Here is an 8,072-nt window from a genome sequence, read left to right as displayed (position 1 = left end):
ACTGGGAATAGCAGCAGAAGTCATTCTTAGCAGACAGCTATTGGCAGCGTCTCCCTGCGTATTCATTAGGACCTCTTCCCGGCCTTTCAACTCCTTTATCATGCTTAGGAAATCTAGCCCTAGTTAGAGACTTTGACAATCAGGGCTTTTCAGAAAGCAGGAGTTTCTGCTGGCAGCTGTTCATTTCTTAATATGCTGGAAAGCCTGATTTTTAAAAGAAAATCCTACAATTAAAGTTTGAAGCCTCAGATAACCAGCATGAGCTGTTGGTCAGGCTCTTTGTGGGACACAACTGCATAGTCTTTACCATGAAAGAATCTTAGAGAAGGTGGTGATGGCACTTTGCTCTGGTGGAGGTGACAGAGGTCAAAGGGGGAACCATGAAGGTGATATACAGTATGATGTACACCCCTTTTCCAATAATTCAGATGTGAGATAGTGAGTGTGTCATAATGATGGTGAACAGAGGCAGCTTTAACTCAGGTGGTAGACCAGGTCACCTACTAACTGGATAGTTGGTGGTTTGATACCAGTCTGCATGGTAAATATCCTTGTGCAAAATTCTAACCCAGGGGCGGGCAACTCCAGGACGTGAGTGCCGGTGTCCTGCAGGTTTTAGATGTGTCCTTGATCCAACACAGCTGATTTAAATGGCTAAATGACCACCTCAGCTTATCTTGTCGTTCTCCAGAGGCCTGGTAATGAACTAATCATTTGATTCAGTTGAGCCAGGGTGAGATCTAAAACCTGCAGGCCCTCGAGGCCTGGAGTTGCCCAACCCTGTTCTAACCCCATGTTCCTCTGTACATATCTCTGTATATTTGTATCTGTACATATAAATTTCTGTTGCTTATGTATATAGGACTTCTTTGTGTCTATATTTCTCTTGCAATAAGAGCTGTGTAAGACTCAAATTTCGTGGGATAATAAAGGTTTATTCTATTCTATTCTATTCTATGTTGCTCTCTGACGCATCCATTGGAATATGAATGCGTGTGAATGCGTGAATGTTAGATAGGAAGCACGTAGAAAAAAAATGCTTGTCCAATGGGTGAATGTAAAAGTTGTGTAAAGCGCTTTGAGTGCTCCTGTAGAGTAGAAAAGCGCTATAGTCCATTTACCACTTAACCTCTGACATCAACAACTAATTCCTATCCAAAGAACTGTATTCTCTGTAATGTGGGAAAGTCTCAGTAGATCAACACTTTCTGAAATACTTAGGCCAATCTGCTGACACAATGTCATGCTAACTGCAATCACCTTTCTTCCCAGTTCTAATTCTTAATGTGAAGCTCAGCAGGTCATCTTGACCAACTTGTCTACATGCCTAAATGCATTGAGTTGCTGTCCTGTGTTTAACTAGTTAGATATTTGTGTTAAGGAGCTGTTGAACAGGCGTCTCTAATACCTATGTACAACATAAATCTTACCTGACTTAAGCATATGTAGTTAGAAGTATATTGCAATGTCTGCTAAAAGATAAAGAACAGTGTGTGAGGCATGGCTGAGACATATCTCAACTGATGGTGTTCAGCACCCAGTGTGCCAATGCTCAAGAGCCATAAATTGTTAAGAAGAATGTAAACAAATGCATCTCATATTCAGAGCCATCCAATTCAAATACCTCATGACTGATATCTGCAGACTGTTTTATCATGCAATAGATTTAACAGATGACAAAAATGCATCTAAACCACATTAAATGAAGATTGCAGCTTTTAATTGCTCATCTGTGCCTCGTACACCAGAAGGATAAAATTATGCGTTTAGTGTGAAAGACAAAAACACAAAACATGACATATACAAGCTGATATATTCTGGGAATCCAGCCAATGTGGATATTGATGATATACGTGCCTATGTGACCTCTGTTACCTTGAAAATATAGCCAAACTGACCCAGTTTTCACAGACACAGGCATTAATATCCGGAATTTTGAGATGATAAAGATTCGAGGGACAGGGCTAACATAATATTTCACAGTAATAATATGCTGAAAATGACTTATAATTAAAGTTGATATAATTAAACTGTCCAATGTGCCTTCAGCTCTTGTTCTTTTTCACAGCCTGATCATCATTTAGCGCTTCAGACAGCACAGATGTGATCTCAATAATCAAAACATGCACTGAAAACCAAACAAGACAAGACAGAGAAAATCAGGTGAATAAATAAAACACGATAAAGCTGAAGGCTCTGAGACGTCTAACTGCATTTTAAAAGAGATCTCTGCTATCATTTTTTTACACCACTATAGAGGAACTTCACACAGTTTTATTGTGAAACTAGGCCGTCTATGTAGTGAAAAACCTCTAGTATTTTTAGAATTGGTCTATGAACAGGCAGATTTCTCGGGTCGGTCTCGAACCTAGATACACAGTGAGAAGCTTGTGTCAGGATGGTCATTTAATGTACCAAATCAAACATGTCAACAGTGAGATTTCCATACAAGATCGAGGCTTGGGTTAAAAGCCACTGCCACCTGTGCTGCTATTGGCTGAAGACAACAGAAGAGGACAGGGGGAAGACATGTTCAGAGGCAGTGAGAGAGATGGAGTTGCCAGATAGGAGGAAAAGGGAGACCAATGGGAAGACCTTGGATCTACTGAATGAGGACATGCAGAGGGTTGTTGTGATGAAGGTGGATACTAGGGATAGGGTGAGATGGAGACAGACGAGCCACCGGGGACATCCCTAAAGGTGGCAGCCAAAAAATGAAGAAGAAGATTTCATTATTTGCTTAGGAATAACAGACATTTTTAGATATAGTCTTGGATTTTTAGAGACTCAGATGTTATTGGACATTAGAATGACTAGATGAGGCATGAGACTACTTTACAACAAATGCAATATTACACCAACATATGGTAAATGGACTCTTTCTCATATAACACTTTTCTGCTCTATCTGAGGACTGCACAACTTGCCTCTTTTACCCATTCATACATGTGTTTTCTATGTAAGTGCTTTCTATCTAACACAGCAGTCCCCAACCTTTTTTGCGCCATGGACCGGTTTATGTCCGACAGTATTTTCACAGACCAGCCTTTAAGGCGTCGTGGCTAAATACAACAAAATAAAACCGGTACCAAAAAAAGAAGATTTATTCATAACACATAGAATAGAATAGAATAGAATAGAATAGAATAGAATAGAATAGAATACTTTTATTTGTCAATTTCTTCAAATGTACTTGCCATACAAAGGAATTGAAATTACGTTTCACACTGTCCCATGCGTAGACATTGACAACAATAAGGTGCAGATGCACAACAAAAAAAAAAAAAAAAAAAAAAAAAAAAAAAAACAGCCCTAACAATAAAGTAATAAATAGTAATATAATAATATAAATAATATAAACAGTGCCAAAAGAAATACCAAAAATATATATATAGCTGCAGGTGTGTGCAATTGCAATGCAAGTCAGGAATGTTTTCAGTTCCCGGTTCAGAGAGTGTTTCCTTGCTGGAGAGTGTGCGTGGGTGAGGGGGAGTAGAGTCCAATCTGTCTTCCTATACTTCTGCCAATCTGGTGATTCTGCTGGCTGGGAGTCGGGAGGGAAGAGAGTTCAGCAGTCTCACAGCCTGGTGGATGAAGCTGTTGGTGAGCCTGGTAGTGCGGGAGTGGAGACTTCTGTATCTCTTTCCAGAGGGCAGGAGGCTGAACAGACAGTGCGCGGGGTGGGTTGCATCGTTGACAATTGTGATGGCTTTGCGGGTGAGGCGAGTGGTGTAAATGTCTTGCAGGGAGGGGAGTGGTACACCAACTATCCTCTCAGCTGTTCTCACAATGCGTTGTAGAGCTTTTCTGTTATAGTCAGTGCAGCTACCGCCCCACACAGTGATGCAGCTGGAGAGGATACTTTCAATAGTGCCTCTGTAGAATGTAGTCAGGATGGGTGGTGGAGCACTTGCCCGCTTGAGTTTGCGCAGGAAGTAGAGGCGCTGTTGTGCTTTCTTGGCCAGTGATGCTGTGCTGGTGGTCCAAGAGAGGTCCTCACTGATGTGCACCCCCAGGAACTTGGTGCTGCTCACCCTCTCCACCGCAGCGCCGTCGATGGTCAATGGGGGGTGACAGGTGTGGCCTCTCTGGAAGTTGACAATAATCTCCTTGGTCTTACTGACATTTAGCAGGAGGTTGTTGTCTCTGCACCACGTGGTCAGGAGCTCAACCTCTTTCCTGTAGTGGGTCTCATCGCCCTTGGTGATGAGCCCCACCAGCGTTGTGTCGTCCGCAAACTTCACAAGGTGGTTGGAGCTGTAGGTTGGTGTGCAGTCATGTGTCAACAGGGTGAAGAGCAGAGGACTGAGCACACAGCCTTGTGGAGCCCCCGTGCTCAGGGTGATGCTGTTTGAGACCTTGTTGCCCACACGCACCGCTTGAGGCCTCTGGCTGAGGAAATCCAGCAGCCAGTTGCAGAGGGAGGTGCTGAGGCCCAGTCTGTCCAGTTTACAGATGAGTTGTTGTGGTATTATGGTGTTGAATGCTGAGCTAAAGTCTATGAACAGCATTCTCACATATGAGTCTTTCTTGTCCAGATGAGTTAGGGCTGGGTGGAGGGCAGAGCAGATTGCATCCTCTGTGGATCGTTTCGCTCTGTATGCGAACTGGTGTGGGTCCAGGGTGGGAGGTAGGGTGGATTTGATGTGTGACATGACTAGTCGTTCAAAGCACTTCATAATAATGGGTGTCAGTGCCACGGGGCGGTAGTCATTGAAACAGGCTGGGGATGGTTTCTTTGGCACAGGTATGATGGTGGCAGTCTTGAAGCATGATGGGACAGTGGCTTGCCTCAGGGAGGTGTTAAAGATGTCTGTGAAGACATTCTTCAGCTCCTCTGCGCAGTCTTTCAGCACACTACCAGGGATGTTATCTGGACCCGCTGCTTTCCGGGCGTTGATGGTGATGAGTGTCCTCTTCACGCTGGCAGCAGACAGGCACAGAGGCTGGTCGTGTGGAGGTGGTGGTGTTTTCTGTGGGCGTGTGTTGTTCTGTGCTTCAAATCGTGCAAAGAAGCTGTTCAGGTTGTTGAGCAGAGTGGTGTCGCTCTCACAGCTACGCGCTACAGGCTTGTAGTCTGTAATAGCCTGGATGCCTTGCCATAGGCTTCTTGCATCCTTGCTATCATTGAAGTGGGAGGTTATCTTGTGTGTGTAGTCCTGTTTCGCTTTCCTGATGCCATGGGACAGGTTGGCTCTCGCTGTTCTCAGGCCTATTTCATCCCCAGCTCTGAAGGCCTTGTCTCTGGCCTTCAGCAGCCTGTGGACATCTCCTGTTAGCCATGGCTTCCGGTTGGCTCGAGTTGTGATACTTTTCACCTGTGTTACATCATCAATGCATTTGGTGATGTATGAGCTCACCGTGTCTGTGTACTCCTCGATGTCTATGATGTTATTGTAGGTGGCTGCTTCCTTGAATATGTCCCAATCAGTTGACCCAAAGCAGTCTTGAAGAGCAGAGGTGGCCTCCTGTGGCCACACTCTTACCTCTTTCATAACAGGTTTGATGACCTTCACTCTCTGTCTGTATGCTGGCATTAGCATAACAGTGAGGTGATCAGAGGTGCCGATGTGGGGGAGGGGGATGGCTTTGTATGCTCCTTTTTCCTGTGTGTAGACCAAGTCCAATATGTTGGGACACATGGGAAGAGACCCAGGGAAACTGAGTTAACGATAAAAACTATTAAAAAAATAACAATAAAAATTAATTTCACACCTGAGCCTCAACTCTTGCGGCCCAGTACCAAACGATTCACGGACCGCTACCGGTCCATGGCCCAGGGGTTGGGGACCGCTGATCTAACATGCACACAATATTGAACAGTAACTTAGGATTTGTATCTTACCCGAGGATATTTGGCATACAGACTGGAGCAGCCAGGGATTGAACCATCAACCTTCTGATTGGCAGATAATTTGCTCTACCTACTACCACAATCGTACACTTGGTCACTTGATGTTCTTAGAGCGATAGCACAAACTTCAGGAGTCCCCACAGTCATCAACAATCTGGCACATTCCTAAAAAGAAAGAATGTTTTGGTAAACTGAGCAACACCAAAAGCCATACAAAAACCACAGAATGGGTATGACTGATAAAGTCTAAAATTAAAAGATGCGTTCATGATTTTAAATATGGAAAATCTAAAACAAGGCAGTTATGAGTCCAGACCACTGGTTACACTCAAAAACAGGAAGGTATTTTAGACTTTGCCGAGAAACATCTAAAGAGCCTGCACAGTTCTGAAACCAAAACAAAAATGGACAGCTGAAACCAAGATGTACTTGCACCAGAATAATGGGAAGAGAAATGTATGGAGAAGCTCATCATCTGAATCCAAAGTATTCCACATTAACTGTCAAACATAGTGAAGCTAATGCTATGGCATGCCAGTGGAACCTGATCAATATCAATGATGTGACTACTGATAGAAGTAGCAGGATGAAATAGGAATTGTACAGTTGTGTCCAAACGTTCTGGCACCTGTACAACGTTTGCTTGTGCTATACTCACTGCTCAGATTCAACTAAATATATAAAAATTTAAAACTCATCCGATAGTGTTTCACAGTGCAAATGGATAACGACTAAAGTATACTGCAAAAGAGGTTCTCAAGATGTGCTCAAGGTAAAGATATTGAGAAAGGGGACATTTATTAATCGCCAAATCAGTCACCTGATAGTAATAAAGCATGCTTTTAAGTCACAGAAGGCAAAAATGAATGCTAAAAGCTCCAAAAGCATACAGCAACCAAAGGTGGTTATAATAAAGGCCTGGCAGAACATCTAAAAGGAGGAAGCACAGCATTTGTTCATTCCCATGACTTCTGCACTTCAGACTGACATCCACTGCAAAGGATTTGAATTGAAGTATTAAAAATAATCACTAGATTTAAAACTGCGTTGTTGTTTTGTTTTTTTCCCCCAATCAATTCTGAGCTTCTTAAAAGGGAGGCTATATATAAACAGGCTGCAAAGTGGCTGTTTGAATTAAAGCTGTAAATCTGCACTTCTGGTATCATCGGTTTTTATTGATCGGAGCAATTACTTATGTTATGCGTTTTGTAGCATCTGCTGTGATTTCATGTTTACTTATCATATGTACAATTCTAGCCTTTGCGGTATCCACAGTATCAACCAAACTGCACTGCAGATTCTTAGTGTGAAACACCATTGCCCTCCTATCTTAATGTTTGGCTTCAAATACTGTATTAAATATTGACCTGATAACTATGTGCAATGTAAAACAGTTGCATATACAGTAAATCCAGAAATAATTATCAGTTATTAAAAGCTACTTTTGCTTGCTTCCCCAATTACAATGGGTCACTACAGCAAGTAGCTCTGCCTGTTTGAGCTGGCAGATATTTGCACCAGCTGCCCCTCCTGATACAACCCCGAGGGATCTGTGTCTCTTTTCAGGATCAAACAGGGAAACTTCCACTTGCTATGCAAACATGTAATCCACTACAACATGGAGCCATTTAGTATTTGGAACTATTTTTTAATAGTTATTTAAATTTAGGGTTTTGGAGCCCAAAACGTTATAATTTTGATTCACTCACTGCTGAAATTCAGTTTAGACTTGATTTAGAGACTGATGAAAGAAAACTCTAATAAACTTTATGATACCCGTTCAGTACTGGAGTTAGGTAAAGTTACCTAGCTGGTAGTAGAAGTGTTGTCATGGTCTGGGTGAGTCATGGTAATTTTCCGCAGTGCCTGTTTCTCTGCCCTTGGGCAGAGCTTCTGCTGCTTCTCCCCAGAGTGCCACCTGAGGCTGATTAAGCCGGCTGTATTTAAGACCAGTGTCCACAATCAGCCTTGGCCAGATTGTCTGCTAACCCATGTTAGTGTTTGGCCTCACAGCTCTATGTATTCACCTTAATGTTCTTTTCTTCCCAGTTGTTTCCTGACTCACAATATAAACTGGCAATTGCCTCACCTGGATGCAGGACTCCATTTACTCCAAACAGCTGGTAAAGACTCTAGTGTTCTCCAGTCTCACCTGCCTGCCTCCCTGCCTCCTCTGTTTTGGAATAATTTCTCCACTGGACTCACCCAGGCCTCATCC

The 8,072-nt window shown here is 43.0% G+C and overlaps 1 long non-coding RNA gene across 1 annotated transcript; it reads right to left on the bottom strand.

The window, feature by feature from the left end:
• Window positions 1-2,464: 2,464 nt before the first annotated feature.
• On the bottom strand, window positions 2,465-7,757 carry LOC143414601 (uncharacterized). The gene is made up of 3 exons (XR_013095246.1): window positions 7,661-7,757; window positions 5,846-6,019; window positions 2,465-2,694 (listed from the first exon to the last, which is right to left on the bottom strand). It is a non-coding gene; the product is annotated as an uncharacterized LOC143414601 (long non-coding RNA).
• Window positions 7,758-8,072: the final 315 nt, after the last annotated feature.

Source organism: Maylandia zebra, linkage group LG22, assembly GCF_041146795.1.
Source record: "Maylandia zebra isolate NMK-2024a linkage group LG22, Mzebra_GT3a, whole genome shotgun sequence".
Lineage (NCBI taxonomy): Eukaryota > Metazoa > Chordata > Actinopteri > Cichliformes > Cichlidae > Maylandia > Maylandia zebra.
Note: the sequence above shows the minus strand (reverse complement) of the source record. Positions and strands in the feature narration are given on the sequence as shown.